A 16,671-nucleotide genomic window follows, 5' to 3' on the forward strand; every position below is an offset into this window, starting at 1 on the left:
CAACACGTACAAGGTCCTCAGTCCTTCCCTATGTTGCAACCTAAACCATAGCACGTACGAGGTCCACAGTCCTCCCCTATGCTACCACAACACAAATATAGCACGTATAAGGTCCACAGTCCTTTTCTGTGCTGACGCCTATCTACAATACGTATAAGGTCCGCAGTCCTTATCTACGTTGGCGTCAATCACCTATAACCATAGCACGTACGAAGTCCGCAGTCTTCCCCTATGCTACCACAACACAAATATAGCACGTATAAGGTCCACAGTCCTTTCCTGTGCTGACGCCTATCTACATTACGTATAAGGTCCGCAGTCCTTATCTACGTTGGAGTCTATCTCCTATAACACGTATAAGGCCCACCGTCCCTATCTACGTCTACATCTATCATCTACATCATGTATAAGGCCCGCAGTCCTTAACTACCCCATCACCTGTCAAGTCTATGTCCAACAGAAGTTAGAGGGATTCGCCATCCTAACTTACTATGTCGAACGTAGGACTCACATATCATTAGTGTACCTATATACACATACTTCACATATACAATAATTACATTATAGCATAAGAACACTCTAGGCGTTCTTTACATCATTCATTTAACAACCATACCCCTTGTCGATACGTGCAATATCCGAAGATCGTTCACGCCCCGACAAGTGTTCATTTGTAATGTTCATACATCTTCCATATATAATATTCGTACCTTTATTTATAACCTGACAGTACGCGCAATATCCGAAGATCGTTCGTGTACCGACAAGCAATCATTCATATCTATCACATATATCACATATGGCATACACTTATCACTTAGGATAAATGTATTAACAACACATCGAGTATGCACACAGCCTCGAAAACATCACAAGGAATGGGGCTAGAAACTCACCTGAACTCGGTTACTTCTTCTGCTAACGGTTACTCCTTCTTGAGCTGTGCGCATCTAACTGTTTAATAATTACAGTATTAAGTACCGCTCTAGTCATCTCATTGCTACTTAATTAGTCTTACACGTCTAAGCTGTTTTACTTCATTAAATCATTACCTGGTTAGTTAATCGTTACTCATTAACCTTTAAAGGTATCTTTCATAAATTGCCAAACTCCAGGGGCTGTTATGTAATTATATAATTCTTTTCTAAGTCCAGGGACCATTCTGTCTTTATATTAAACTCCTAGTTCGTTACTTTTCCCTTAACGAATTGGGTAAAGAATCATCCTCTGATTCGCTAAGCTCCCATAACGAACTAGCTTACGAATCACCCTCTGATTCGCTAAGCTCCCATAACGAACTAGCTAACGAATCACCCTCTGATTCGCTAAGCTCCCATAACGAACTAGCTAACGAATCACCCTTTGATTCGCTAAGCTCCCATAACGAACTAGCTAACGAATCACCCTCTGATTCGCTTAGCTCCCATAACGAACTAGCTAAAGAATCACCCTCTAGTTCTCTAAGTCTCCTTAGCGAACTAGCTAAAGAATCACCCTCTAGTTCTCTAAGTTTCCTTAGTGAACTAGGGTTAGGTCAGGGAACATTCCCTGACACCTTTATCTTTTCCGGCGCCGCCTTTCCGGCGCCGTCATCGCCGGAAAAACGAGATCTCACTCGTTCTTCCACCGTTTTCATCGTTTTTCGTCCCGTTTGATCCCGATTTGAGCTAGGGTGATCCCTAAACTCATATTAGGTCCGGTTTATACCCGATTCCACCCGGATCTTGTGATTTAAACGGTTTAACGGTGTCGGCTTGTCGTTACGCGACTATAACTAACGTTTTAGGCTCGTACAATATTAAACTATCATTACCTCGGGTCGGTGCTCGGTTTCCTTCTTGATTTCGGCTAGAGATGAGGAAGAACTAGAGAGAAATATTAAGTGTGTGTTTTGGTGGTGTATGGAATATGTGAGAATGAGGATTAAATGGTGATTAATGGTATTTATATTTAGGGATCATGGGCTTAAGCCCATGGACTCTCCTTCCTTCTTTCATATCCCAAGTCCATAACCCATATCCATTACCCAACACTAGCCCGACCCATACCAACTCCTACTATATTTATTTATTTCCCGATAACCCGAGTAAACTTTCCCTCTATTATTAAGTAATATAATTCATATTATTTTGGAAATTTCGGGATGTTACACCGATTGGCCAAATAGGCTGTGGAACTAGGTGAACATAACATCACCTATGTCCCAAGAAAAGCTATCAAAGCCCAAGTCTTGGCGGACTTCATTGTAGAAATCCAGAAGCAAGTCATTCCTGAAATACACACAACTGCCACTGAATCTTCTGACCCTGAAGCCTGGAAGCTTTTTACCGATGGAGCTTCCAGCATCGAAGGGTCAGGAGCTGGGCTCATTTTAATCAACCCTGAAGGGTTAGAATTTACATATGCTCTTCGACTTGAATTTCAGACCACCAACAACGAAGCTGAATACGAAGCATTGATCGCTGGTCTGAAGATCGCCAAAGAGATGAAAATCCAAAAGCTACAAGTCTTCACGAACTCGTTGCTTGTTTCAAGTCAAGTCAATGACAGCTATGTAGCCAAAGAGCCCAACATGAAGAAGTACCGTGAAAAGGCAAAAGGGTTGATGACCACGTTTCAAGAGTGCACCATCAAACAAATCCCAAGATCACAAAACAAAAGAGCCGATGCCCTGAGCAAACTAGCATCCCTCACATTTGCACATCTCACCAAGAAAGTATTGGTGGAAGTGTTGAAAACTCCTTCAGTTCAGGAATTGGAGGTTCAAGATGTAATCACCGAAGAAGGTCCCAATTTGATGACTCCCATAGAAAAGTTCCTCAAAAATGGTGAGTTACCTCTGGACCAGATAGAGGCTGAAAGGGTTCGAACAAAGTCCAGACAGTATGTGTTGCAAGAAGAAACCCTTTATAAAAAGGCCTACCTTGCACCACTGTTGAGATGTGTGGGCCCTGAACAAACTCAATATCTGAACACAGAGGTTCACGAGGGGATATGTGGAGCTCATTTTGGGCCAAGAACGGTGGTTGCAAAATTGATGAACCTTGGATACTTCTAGCCCACAATGCACCGAGATGCAACCAAACAACTCAAGAAGTGTGAATCTTGTCAAATTCATGCACCTGTCCCAAAAAGCCCCAAGCACGATCTAGTCCCCATCTCCTCAGCTTGGCCATTTCAAAAATGGGGAATGGACATCGTTGGTCCATTCCCACCGGCCAAAGGTGGGGTAAAATTTTTGCTAGTAGCCGTCGACTACTTTACCAAGTGGCCTGAAGTCAAACCACTTGCAAAGTTAGCGGGCAAATAAGTCATTGACTTTGTGTGGGAAAGCATCATCTGCCACTACGGGTTGCCAGGAGTGTTAGTCACGGATAATGGGAAACAGTTTGCTGAGAAGCCTTTTAGCACATGGTGCAAAGAATTCAGAATCACTCAAGTGTTCAGCTCAGTTGCATACCCACAATCCAACGGCGAAGTTGAAAGAACAAACAGAACCATCGTGGAAGGGATAAAAGCGAGGCTAGGAAGGCATAACAACAATTGGCTTGAAGAACTCCCAAATGTTCTATGGGCAATAAGAACAACCGAAAAGACAAGCCACAAATGATAGCCTTACAGCCTAGTGTTCGGATCGGAAGCTGTAATCCCAGCAGAAGTCGGAGTTGTGACTCAAAGAACACTCAACATGGATCTCGATTTAAACAACAATGAGGCCATGTTGAATTTGTAACTCCTTGAAGAAATTCGTGATCAAGCCGCAATACAAGAGGCTAAATACAAGCAAAAAATGGAAGCTTATTACAACGCAAGAGTGAAACATGAATGTTTCAGGCCAGGAGATCTTGTACTCTGAAACAATGAGGCCAGCAAGAAAGAAAATCAAGGAAAGCTTGGCCCAAAGTGGGAAGGACCATATACAATCCTCGAAGCTCACAATGGTGGATCCTACAAGCTGGCCGACACAGAAGGCAAAAAGCTTCCAAGGCACTGGAACGGTAAAACACTTAAAAGGTTCCATGCCTAGCCAAAGTCTTAAAATGTATTTCAAGAGATGTATAATTCTCCTTTTTGTGAACAACAACCTCTTGAATGAATGATAAAGTTTTTATCATAATTTGTCTTTACTATCCTATAATCAGGTTGAGAACCTAGCAAGAAACTCCATGGCAAGGGTCATGTAAGGGGATGATCTCCCAGGCCACATCGCTCAATAGGTTCAAGGGTTAAATGGACCTATATAATGGGTGAGTTCCTATATCAATCCAACTCCATGAGACTTAGAAAATTTTTTCAACTAAAACTTGTCTCATAGACAGGTCTGAACAGCCTATATCAATTCGTTCCTTAAACTTTGAAAAAGTTTACGAAACAAAAACATACACTAAGTAGTGATACAAAGGATAGCCAACATGTGCTTTTTACCTAATGAAGCCTTGAAGCTAAAGTGACTGCAACACTAAAACTTCTTAAGGAAAGTTAGATAAAAACACATCAAACTAACAAGACAAGCAACCATAACACAATACACAGAACATACGATTCATAAACAAGGCCTTCTAAGGCCATAACTAACAACATTCATAATAAGTCAATTAAGGCTAAACAAGGAAATCATAAAGATTCCCATAAAAGTGTTAAAATGGCCAACAAGGCCAACGACAACCATAAGGCAGAAACTTTAAGAGTTTCATGCCAAACCTACATTGTTCAAAGTACATAACATTGTTTAAAGGTGCTAAGAAAGCTAAGAATCAAGTGTTTAAACATCAGAAACAGGCTTTGAAGTACTAGCCTTACCACCCTTAGCTTTCTTGGACTTCTTCACTTCCGGGCCAACATCAGCAACAGCCGAGCCTTCGATGCTTGCCACATGATATCCATCGCTACCCCTAGATAAAGCTTCTTCACTATCACCAGAACGGGAGCGCTTCTTAGACAAGGACTCAAGCACCTCTTTAACAACTTTCTCATCAAGGCCGGCTGGTTTCAAGCCCTGCAAAACGGAAAGAGGCTTACCAAAGCATGACGAAACTTCACCCACATAAGGGTAAGTGAGCCTTTCCATTGCACGAACTGAATCTGAGAAGAGCTTGTAGGCTTCGCGGTTAAATAGGGGCGACTTCTCCATAGGTTGACCGGACTCGTGATGACTGAAGCCAGCAACAAAGCCCAAATGCTTACCATGGGCCAGCAGCTTCGTATACACATTGCCCAACACCGAGTTGAATTCATTAGAGTGAAGCAAGTAAGTCACAACCTGATGAAACCCGTGCTCAATTAGCCACTTGTTGTCGTTAGAGGTCTGGGTGACCGAAGCCTTCAAGCCTTCTTTCTCCATCTCAAAGGCTTTCCTCTGCACCTCAAAGGCTTCCCGGTCAGCATCCAACTTAGCCCTGTCAGCTTCCATAGCTTTCTTCAACCTTGCAACCTCAATCTCATGGCCACGAGACAACTCATCAATCTTCTTCACATAACCCTCTTCTTTCTTCGAAAAGCCGTCAATCTCTTTCTTCATCTCCATCATGGAAGTCTTCATTCCCTCCTTCTTATTGGAAAAATCCTCATACTCTTGCATCCCCTTTCTAAAACGAGTCACACCCTCTGCCAAAAGGGCAGAAAGGTTGCAAGAACTCAAGATCAACTTTGACAGCATGGAATCACCTTCCATACCAGAAATGGTCTCACGAACACCAGGAGGAGCAAAATTGACTAACACATCAGCACAAACTTCCGGATTTTTGAAGCTATCACCAACCTTCACGTTCCACTCCGGCACATAGATTGCATCCCCATCCAACCCCTGAACCATCGGCATCACAAACTTCTTGCCAGTCGACTTCTTTTTCTTAGACACAACCAAATCCTGCTCTTTTTCCACTTCCACGCTCGGACCTTGATCTTCGACAACCAGAACATCGTCACTAACATCAACCGGTTCATGAGAGGACGATTGGCCAGAAGACTTCAACAAACGCCATGTAGAACGACGAGTGGAAGCCTTAGGACCAGCAGCCTTGGTGAACCTTTAACATTCGGAACTCCCACATACTCAGCATCTTCAAACCGACCCTCTTTCCCTCTAACCACCGAATCCTCCCCAACAACAGCCGCAACATCAGTGAACCCAACATCAGAGGTAACAGCGCTTTTTAAGAAATCCAAAGCCGACATAACTACAAAACGTAAAGGAAACCTATTAGCAAACATATCAACAAAATAAAACAAATACGGGACAAACAAATGCATACCCTTATTATCCCTCATAAGCACGGGATCCCGATTAGGCTTATCCCATAATTTGCTAATTCCTAATAACACATGAAGGTGTTCGGGAAGAGGACGAAGAAGCGAAGGACATTTCCTAATCGACTTCAAGAAGGCTTCGTTCAACTCCGATTCAGCCGGTTCCGGTTCTTTTAAAAAGCCTCGGGTTGTCTCCAAACAGATTTAAAAGGAAGGATGGAGTCGGAAACAAAGAAAAAACGGTCTTTCCAAGAACCAAGGGTTGTAATCGTCGAAGAAACCAAACATGTGTCAACTTGAGTGTGTTCAAATGTGTACCAATCGCCGTTTTTCGCTAAGCGAAAGAAACGGCGAAAATTCAATAATGGCGGGCCATACCCTAAGGCTCTGCATAAAACCTCAAAATGTAAAACTCTAGCAAGCCCTAAGGGATGAATATGACCAAACGACACACGGTAATACTCCAATACATTCAAAACAAAGATTGAAAACAGCTGTCGAAGATTCGAAAATTCGAAATGACGACAATAAAGAGCAATGAAACCCGCCGGACAACGATCGATTGACGAATCGACCAGAGGAGCAATCGGTTTAAACTTTAATCCTTTACCCCATTCAACACAGAATGATTCAACCTCTTCTTGGGTTAATCGAGAAAAACTGACTGACATATCCTTTTTAGCAACCATAATTTTGAAAGAAAGGGGAAGGATTTTAACTAACCTGGTGAAGGATTGAAGAAAAACTCGATGAATGTTTCAGAGAATGTGGAAATTTAAAAGAAAAATGAAAGAAAGTGAACAGTTATATTCATTATTAAAGAGCAGTTATTGGGAGCCGCAACCTGCAGTTACCATCAAATCAACTGTCTTGTCAAAATTTCAAAAAATAACCAAAACTGAGCAAAGCCTCGAAGCCTTTAAGCAATAAACAAAATGTGTGCAAAAGTCAGAAGCCCTTGAGCTTTCCTCTCAAACACCTCTGACTTGGGGGGCTGATGACGGGGGTAGCCCAAGGAATTAATAAAATGGTTTCCACACATTAACGCTAAAAGGGTTAAAAGGTTAAAAGCTTCGTTTCCCGCCCAAACTTATGTAAACAAGTACCCACGTGCTACAGTACGATGTCAACTCACTATTCACATCACTGTTCTCTCTGAGCAAGGGACATGCTCAGATAAAGTATTATTATTTTAATCACGGACCAACGGTCCAAAGCTTCCCGCCCATAAAGGTCAACTCTCTATGCAAACTGGAGGTAAATTAGTTTGTACACTGGACGAAAGGCTTCGTCTCTTCTTCTTTAAAAAGAGGACTTAGCCATAAACAAGGACACAACAAGATCTAGGCAGATATCATACTCCCCTGATCTTCTCTTCTTCCTTGAGAAATATGCTCTTTGATTATTTCTTTCTTACTTAAATAACTTCATAGCTTCACCAAGAACATCATCCAAAAACGATACCAAACATCACGGTCTTGGATCTCCGGTGAACTAACAACTAACAACAAACTAATGATCCTCCTACGTTTTGCAAACGTAGAGGGACACCATGACCTGCGTTAGGTTAACCTGAACCCTTGAAGCCTGTTAGCCTAACCAGTCTCTTCACTATCAATGGTCTTATCGTTGTTGTAGCAACAGCGATTTAGATAAAACTGGCTGATTAAACTTTTACTATAAAGAATTAGAATATTTATATCATTGTTTTGTACTTAAGATTTAAGAGGTATGGCTATGTGTCCCTAACAAATTTTACCTGAATTGAATTTTTAATGGAAAGCCATTTTTTGTTAGTTGTATAGCTTCTTGTTCATTTCAGTGTAAATGAATATTTGTTCACGTACAGTCTCCCATTATTCCACCCCACTAGGTTTTCTTTCTGGCTAAACTTATTTCGCATGCAACGATAGCGTATTTGTTTAGTCGTATATAGAAGAAGTAAAAAAAAATTATTTGTGCAACTTTTTTTTTTTAAAAAAAATGGCCTGTACTAAGGTAATCTCTCTGTTGGATATACTCGACATAATTCTTATATAACCAAAGACTTTCAATTAACTTGAGCAATGAAATGCAGAAAATCTTGAAACATTTAAACATAACACAACATTTAAATCATAATATAGTACATAAATCTTCATAAGCAGATGCTAGTCCCTAACAAGGATAACCCGCCGATGCACTCCTCGTCAGCCCAACATATCTACAATCAACATGATATGCATACTAAAAGTTTAACCACACTAACTAAGTTCTAGGGCCGTCTCCAAGAATCGTTAAAAAAAATTTGGACCGAAGGCGACAAAAATTTGGGTCTTAAGTAAAATGGGTATTTTTTTATAGCATTTATTTGTATATAAAAATGAGCTTAAATTAATTGAATAATTAAGTTTAAGCATTACGAATAAATATTTAATATATATATATATATATATATATATATATATATATGGTATTTATTTTTAAAAAATCCAGGCCTACCAGGGCGACTACGCAGAATGATCGTTCCCCCCACCACCCCTCAGCACCCCGCTCTCTCAAAGCCGGTTGTGGTGAATTCTAGCTTTAAAAGTCATAGCATAACACAACTTCTGCATTCATAACATAACATATCGCATCATATTAGGTTGCATCATAATAACATTTGTACCCGTGACATCTTAATTATTATACATATCCATCATATCATACACATATCATGTTGTGTAACTCGTGTTCTTGAATATTTTTATTTAATCCTATTACACATGTCATGTCATTTCATTTGTGGTACTCAAGTGGTTATGCTTAAGCGTGTCATGTCTCGTAACCATCTTATTAAAGAATTCAATGTTAGTATTTTATATAACTACACGTTTACTTAAGGTCTTAAAGATGTCGTGTTCGGATTCACTAGTCGTGTTAAGAGTTTTTTGAACATGTTTAACATAACTCATTTTACTAGTTATACTCTCCCATCTTTTAGTAACTTGTCTTTATAAAATATTTATATTATTGTTTTGTACTTAAGATTTAAGAGGTATGGCTATGTGTCCCTAGCCAATTTTACCTGAATTGACTTTTTAATGGAAAGCCATTTTTTGTTAGTTGTATAGCTTCTTGTTCATTTCAATGTAAATGAATATTTGTTCACGTACAGTCTCCCATTATTCCACCCCACTAGGTTTTCTTTCTGGCTAAACTTATTTCGCATGCAACGATAGCGTATTTGTTTACTCGTATATAGAAGAAGTAAAAAAAAATTATTTGTGCAACTTTTTTTTTAAAAAAAAAATGGCCTGTACTAAGGTAATCTCTCTGTTGGATATACTCGACATAATTCTTATATAACCAAAGACTTTCAATTAACTTAAGCAATGAAATGCAGAAAATCTTGAAACATTTAAACATAACACAACATTTAAATCATAATATAGTACATAAATCTTCATAAGCAGATGCTAGTCCCTAACAAGGATAACCCGCCGATGCACTCCTCGTCAGCCCAACATATCTACAATCAACATGATATGCATACTAAAAGTTTAACCACACTAACTAAGTTCTAGGGCCGTCTCCAAGAATCGTTAAAAAAAATTTGGACCGAAGGCGACAAAAATTTGGGTCTTAAGTAAAATGGGTATTTTTTATAGCATTTATTTGTATATAAAAATGAGCTTAAATTAATTGAATAATTAAGTTTAAACATTACGAATAAATATTTAAAATATATATATATATGGTATTTATTTTTAAAAATTCCAGGCCGATCAGGGCGACTACGCAGAATGGTCGTTCCCCCCACCACCCCTCAGCACCCCGCTCTCTCAAAGCCGGTTGTGGTGAATTCTAGCTTTAAAAGTCATAGCATAACACAACTTCTGCATTCATAACATAACATATCACATCATATTAGGTTGCATCATAATAACATTTGTACCCGTGACATCTTAATTATTATGCATATCCATCATATCATACACATATCATGTTGTGTAACTCGTGTTCTTGAATATTTTTATTTAATCCTATTACACATGTCATGTCATGTCATGTCATGTCATTTGTGGTACTCAGGTGGTTATGCTTAAGCGTGTCATGTCTCGTAACCATCTTATTAAAGAATTCAATGTTAGTATTTTATATAACTACACGTTTACTTAAGGTCTTAAAGATGTCGTGTTCGGATTCACTAGTCGTGTTAAGAGTTTTTTGGACATGTTTAACATAACTCATTTTACTAGTTATACTCTCCCATCTTTTAGTAACTTGTCTTTATAAACTATTAGGGTCGCCGACACAGCTCAAAAGGAGTATATGATAGATGACCGTACATGCCTAGGGGACACAATAAATTTCCTCATTATATGTAAACCCAAATGAATCACTAATGTGCATATATTAAAGGTGCACTTAACACCAGGTTTAGGACCCAAACAAGCCTAACCCAATAGAAAACGAGCCAAGCAGGCCGAATCTACCGACCTAAAAGATCATTGTGGACATGTTTAACATAACACATTTTACTAGTTATACTCTCTCGTATATTACTAACTTCTATTTAAATACTATCATGGCCGCCGACGCGGCCCAAAGAGAGTACGGGGCCAGCGATCATACATGCCTTTTGGATGACAAAATAATTTTTTCTTTAAATGTAAACCCAATTGAAACAATAATGTGCATATAGTAGAGGTGCATACAACACCGGTTTATGACTCGAACCGGCCTAAACCCAATAAAAAACCAGCCAAACTAGTCGGATATACCCGATACTCACTTTATTGACCAAAACTGAAACAAGTTCTTAAAAACACATGATTTACGCACCTCTAACATGTAGATTAGATGATTGAGCGCCCTCTTATTACTCCAGAGATATATAGGTACGAAACCTGGCATCTTGAAATACGTATAGTTTTTATTATTTTTTTTTCTTTTTTTTCCTAGGGGTGCAAACGAGCCGAATCGAGCTCGAGCTCGGCTCGTTAAACTTCGTTTCAAGCTCTATTTTCAAAGCTCGACTCACGAGCATATTTTGAAGCTCGTGCTCGGCTCGAGTTTTGCTCCTTTACTATTTATCAATTATTCTTATAGATTTTAAATAATTATAATTATTTTTATATGTTTTTGTGTTATAATTTTATGTATAAAATAATATATATCATTTAGTTATTTTTATATATTTTCTCCAACACTATATATATTAATTAATGATTATTAAATATAAATTTTATGAAATTATATACATGACATACTCGTTTAGGCTCAAGAGCCGGCTCGAGTTCGATAAGTGAAGCTCAGGCTCGTTTATTAAATAAGCTTACTTTTAGGCTCGAGCTTGGGATCGATTCAACTCGGCTCGATCGATCTTTTTAGCGAGCCGATCTCAAGTATTTCGCGAACAGTTGGGCTCGTTTACACCCTTAGTTTTTTTCTCCTTGTACATTTAGCTCCTGGACCAAAATGGGTCCATGTCTGTCTTATAAATTTAAACAAAGAGGCTCTTGTCAATCTCATAATATAAAACAAATATATGTTACAAGATGCTAAGTGTCTGTATATGTAGCATTCAACCCCTCAATTGCGACATTGCACAAACCCCTTTAACATCAAACTCGTTAGTAGGGCTGCCATTGACTATAAAAGAAACCCTTTGAAGATTTATAAGACAAGCTAAAATCCAATTGTTTCGCGAAAGCAAGTTATAAGCTTTCTCATTGTTTTTAACATTCATATTTTTTCTTAAAACGATGAACCTCGTCATTCATAATCAATATCACGTCAAGGATCTGCCGACCTTTTAAAAAAGCTGATGTTGAAATAACTTTACAGACCAACCGCTCAATCATTAACTTCTGTTGAGTACTTACCAATATCTAATCAATCTAGTTGGCTCATCTAATTCTATAATGACAAGGAGGACGCGCACAACTCGCTAACCCCATCTAAATGATTCATTGTTTTTTTATTTTAGTTGTATTAATAATGTGTTGTTATATTTATTTTAGATTGAACCTTAATTTTTATTACTTTATTTTATTTATAAGTGAATAAACATAATTTTTAATTATTTGATCACTACAAAATATATTTTATAGTATAAACTAGTTATTGTACCAGTCTGGATCTGTTTATGAACCAGTTGCGTTACAATAGTAAGTCGACGCGAATTCAGCAAATACAAATTACGTTAGTTACGATATAAGCATTGCTGGTAAAACCAAAGCGTTAAAACCTAAGAAAAAAGTTTTTTAAATTAATAAACAAATAAAATATTTAAAACGACGTTTATTCGGTCGGTAAAACCTGGACGTTGGTAAAACTCGACCGTTGTCGGTGTCGGACGTTGGGGTGGTGAATCGATAAAACCCTTACTTTGGTAAACCCGAGTGTTTTCGGTCGTGGTCGTTGCGGCGGTGAGTCGACGCGAATTCGGTCGATTTTAGTTACGTTCATCATGGTACCGAAACTAAAACAAACATGTCGGTAAAACCCGGTTGTTAGTAAAATCGGAGCTTTGTTGTCCTGGGTGTTACGACGGTTAGTTGGTAAAACCCAAGCGTTGTCGGTTCCAGATGGTGAGACGACACGAAAAACCGTTTAATTATCAATACAAAACAAAAGAAAACAATATAAATTATGTAGCCCAATCAAAGCATGCCAAGTGGACCAATCGTGGTCCAACGTCACCAAACTTCTTATTTAATATATATATAAATATAATAATATGCAAATTTGAAAATACAAATAAGAAAATTTCAATTAAAAAATAAAAACTAGTCAAGTCGGTTATCTTTGGATCAAATATAGTTTCGAAAAGAGAGGGTTAACATAGAAAGATTGATGTAGATTTTGGATGTAATTGATGTTATTATTGTATGTCTTTGTATTGGGTTGTTGCACATAGGTTGGCGGATGTATTTGGTAGTTTTAGCACCTTGCTAGTGTGTTAATATAATTTTGTTGGTCATAAAAAAAATGTCAGATTAGATAACAAATTATATAATAATAATAATAATAATAATAATAATAATAATAATACTTAGTAAAAAGTTATATTATTAGAAAATGAAAATAGGCTAAACCATTCTTCCCCTCGTTTTAAAACCCTTGTTTTTCATGTGAAACCTCACACACCAAACGTTTCTGATGTTTGTTTTGGCTTTTCCTTATTGATCTTTTTATTAACGACCAACAAAGATAAATATATTATAAATAACAAGAGCTAGAAATATCAAACCACCAAACAAACATGTGTTGGGGTTGAATTTTAAAACAACTTTTGACTTATAGCTAGATTTTGAGGCTTTTAAAAAATTGTTTTTTTACACTTTCAAAAAGCTAAAATAAAAAGAATTTTTGTAATGACCACACACTTTTTAATTTATTGACTTTTTAATAAAACCAATAAATCAATAAGGTGTTTTCAAACTCAATCCCAAACATGCTCGAGTCCTCAACTTACCCCTATTTTTGACCAAAAGAAACCCCAAAATTTTTATTCCCTTAATCAAACCCAATAAATACACGGGAACCCCGCTATGAACAAGGTTGTTCCTTTTCTTCCACACCTCGGGATTTAATCCCATAGAGATGATAAATCTTTCACCTGTCAACTCACTAAATGCATTAATTATCAATGATCTTGAATCAAATCAATATCATAAATTATAATATCTGAGCCATTAAAATAATTCGTTGTAAATAATTGAATAGTATAACATACAAACATATTTTATCTATACCGAATCCAAAATGAGTTTCCCGGACTAATAAAAAATCCTTTACTCAACAAACCACTTGAAAATCATTAACTTTGTCTTTAGAAAATTTCGAGAACTTATAAAGCTTCAAGAAATCCCGAACTAATCAACAAAAGGCGTTTTTTTTTTCTTTTTAAGCTTAATCAACCGTTTTTCATCTTTTTTTATTTATTTTTATTTTTTTTTGTGATTTTCCTTATTATGAAGGATAGATTTTAAACAAAAGTCATTTATTGAAGGACAATATCTGCAACTCACTCCAAAACCCAGTGTAGAACTCGATGTTGAGTTGAGTGTCTCACAAGAATCTCTTCAAAGTGTCATCCTGTGACCCCCAATTCCACACACACACACACTGATCCAATCAAACCAAAACCCAAATCCAAACAACCAAAATGCAATACAAGAATCTCGGGCGATCTGGACTGAAGGTATCCCAGATCTCGTACGGAGCATGGATCACCTTGGCTTCGGCAACCAAATCGACGTCAAAGAAGCCAAAACCCTAATCCAGTGTTGCCGCGACAACGGCGTCAATTTCTTCGACAACGCCGAAGAAATCATGGGCCAGGCCATTCGGTTGGAAGCGTTCCGATATCGTTGTTTCAACTAAGATCTTCTGGGGAGGTCCCGGGCCCAACGATAAGGGTCTGTCCAGGAAGCACATTGTTGAGGGGACAAAGGCGTCTTTGAAACGACTCGATATGGAGTACGTGGTTGTCATCGGCCTGATTTGTTGACGCCTATTGAGGAAACTGTTCGGGCCATGAATTATGTCATTGATAAGGGCTGGGCGTTTTATTGGGGGACCAGTGAGTGGTCGGCTCAGCAGATCACTGAGGCGTGTGAGGTTGCCAAACGGTTGGATCTTGTTGGACCGGTTGTTGAACAGCCCGAGTATAATATGTTCTCCAGGCATAAGGTATGAAATCGAATGCCTAATTGTCTAGTAGATTTTGATAATGAATTTCTTCCTTTGTACAATAACTATGGAATCGGGCTGACCACGTGGAGCCCGCTTGCATCTGGAGTTTTGACTGGGAAGTATAATTCAGGTGTTCCGGCTGATAGTCGGTTTGCGTTGGAGAACTACAAGGTTTAAGTCTTTCATATACTGTTGAAACTTGGAAACCCTTGGTTTAAATTGTTTGAAAGAAGCTAAAATCAAAAATTGTATTTTTCGAATGCTAACTCGGGCAAGAAACGAGTTTTGTTAATGATGCCACTGACAAATGGTGTTATCGGGCCATGCTATATGTTAGATGAGTAAAAACTTATGATCTTGTATTAAAAAAGGGATGCTTCTTTTGCAGAATTTGGCAAGTAGATCGTTAGTGGATGATGTGTTGAAGAAAGTTAGGAACTTGAAACCGATTGCAGATGAGCTAGACGTACCCATGTCTCAGCTTGCAATTGCATGGTGTGCTGCAAATCCTAACGTGCCGTCTGTTATTACTGGCGCTACAAAGGAGTCTCAGGTCAGATCATATTGTATGTTTCTAATTATTGCAATTTCTGATATTTAAAAGCTAAAACTATTTTGGACCTTTTGGTTACCATCAAACGCAGATTCAAGAGAACATGAAGGCGATTGATGTCATTCCGAAGCTTACAACTGAAGTCATGGAGAAGATTGAAGCTGTTATTCTGAGCAAACCAAAGCGACCCAAATCATTTAGGTGAAGAAGTTATAAAATTTGCAGTCGGATTTCTGTTACATTTGTAAGTTTCTTTTCAAATTTCCCAAGAGTTGTGTGTTGGGAGCAGTGTCGTGATGTTTTTCGAGTCTATTGTGAACCTATAGATGTTTTTATGTTTCTATGAGTGTATGTGGCTTGTTTAAAGCATTGATTTCAAGTATTATACATGTGCTACATTAGGAAGACTACTGTAGTGACAGTTAATTTATACATAAAAATAAAACCATATAAATAATAAAAGATGTTTGCAGATCTAATTAGGCATATCTTGACATGTACCATATGCTAACATTTACATAAAAATGGTCTCAGCATATGATGGGACCACAATGCATGTTACACAGGGTAATATTAATGGGTCCATCTCTAACAGATAGGTTACTTAACTGGAATAATACTTAATTGATGAAATATTCATTATGCTGTCAAACCTAACAACAATGGTTCCTTCTTGTATACATATAAAATAACAAATGTATTGAATTTTGTCTAAGTGTAAGTCCGCTTATAATACGCATGTGCATACGTGAGCGGTGCTTTGACATAACTTTTGGCCGATGGGAAGGAAAGTAGATACGCGAACCCTTAGTCGTGTATCGTATGGCTATATGTTTAGTTTTTGTCTGGCATGACTATTTGAAAATGGTGCTACTTGAATTTCCTCTTAAATTAGACTTTTGCATCTGTTTAATCGTATATGGATCCCATTTAGTGTAGTACTTGCTAAGATCTGAATTTGGGATAACATGATGATTCTCAAATATAGGTTTTCTGGTTTTTGCACTTTTGTATATTAGAGGTTTAACTTTTCTATAGGGGTGCAAACGAGTCGCTCTGCTCGCAAGCTACTTGAGTTGGATTGATATAAAACTCGAAGCGGGCCGAGCTTTTCCAAGCTCGAGCCTAGCCCGGGCCTCAAGTTTCATTTAGTTTCCGAGACCACGCTACGTAAGGGAAGCTTGTATATGCTTGTCAAGACT

At 38.1% G+C, this 16,671-nt stretch overlaps 1 pseudogene across 1 annotated transcript; it reads left to right on the forward strand.

Moving 5' to 3' along the window:
* Positions 1-14,164: 14,164 nt before the first annotated feature.
* Positions 14,165-15,848, forward strand: LOC143544605 (putative voltage-gated potassium channel subunit beta; annotated as a pseudogene). The gene is made up of 3 exons (XR_013137279.1): positions 14,165-15,087; positions 15,305-15,469; positions 15,561-15,848. The product of XR_013137279.1 is annotated as a putative voltage-gated potassium channel subunit beta (transcript).
* Positions 15,849-16,671: the final 823 nt, after the last annotated feature.

This window comes from Bidens hawaiensis, unplaced genomic scaffold (assembly GCF_021521415.1).
Source record: "Bidens hawaiensis isolate Kalapana, Puna unplaced genomic scaffold, B.hawaiensis_p1.1 tig00000888_1, whole genome shotgun sequence".
NCBI classification, from domain to species: domain Eukaryota; kingdom Viridiplantae; phylum Streptophyta; class Magnoliopsida; order Asterales; family Asteraceae; genus Bidens; species Bidens hawaiensis.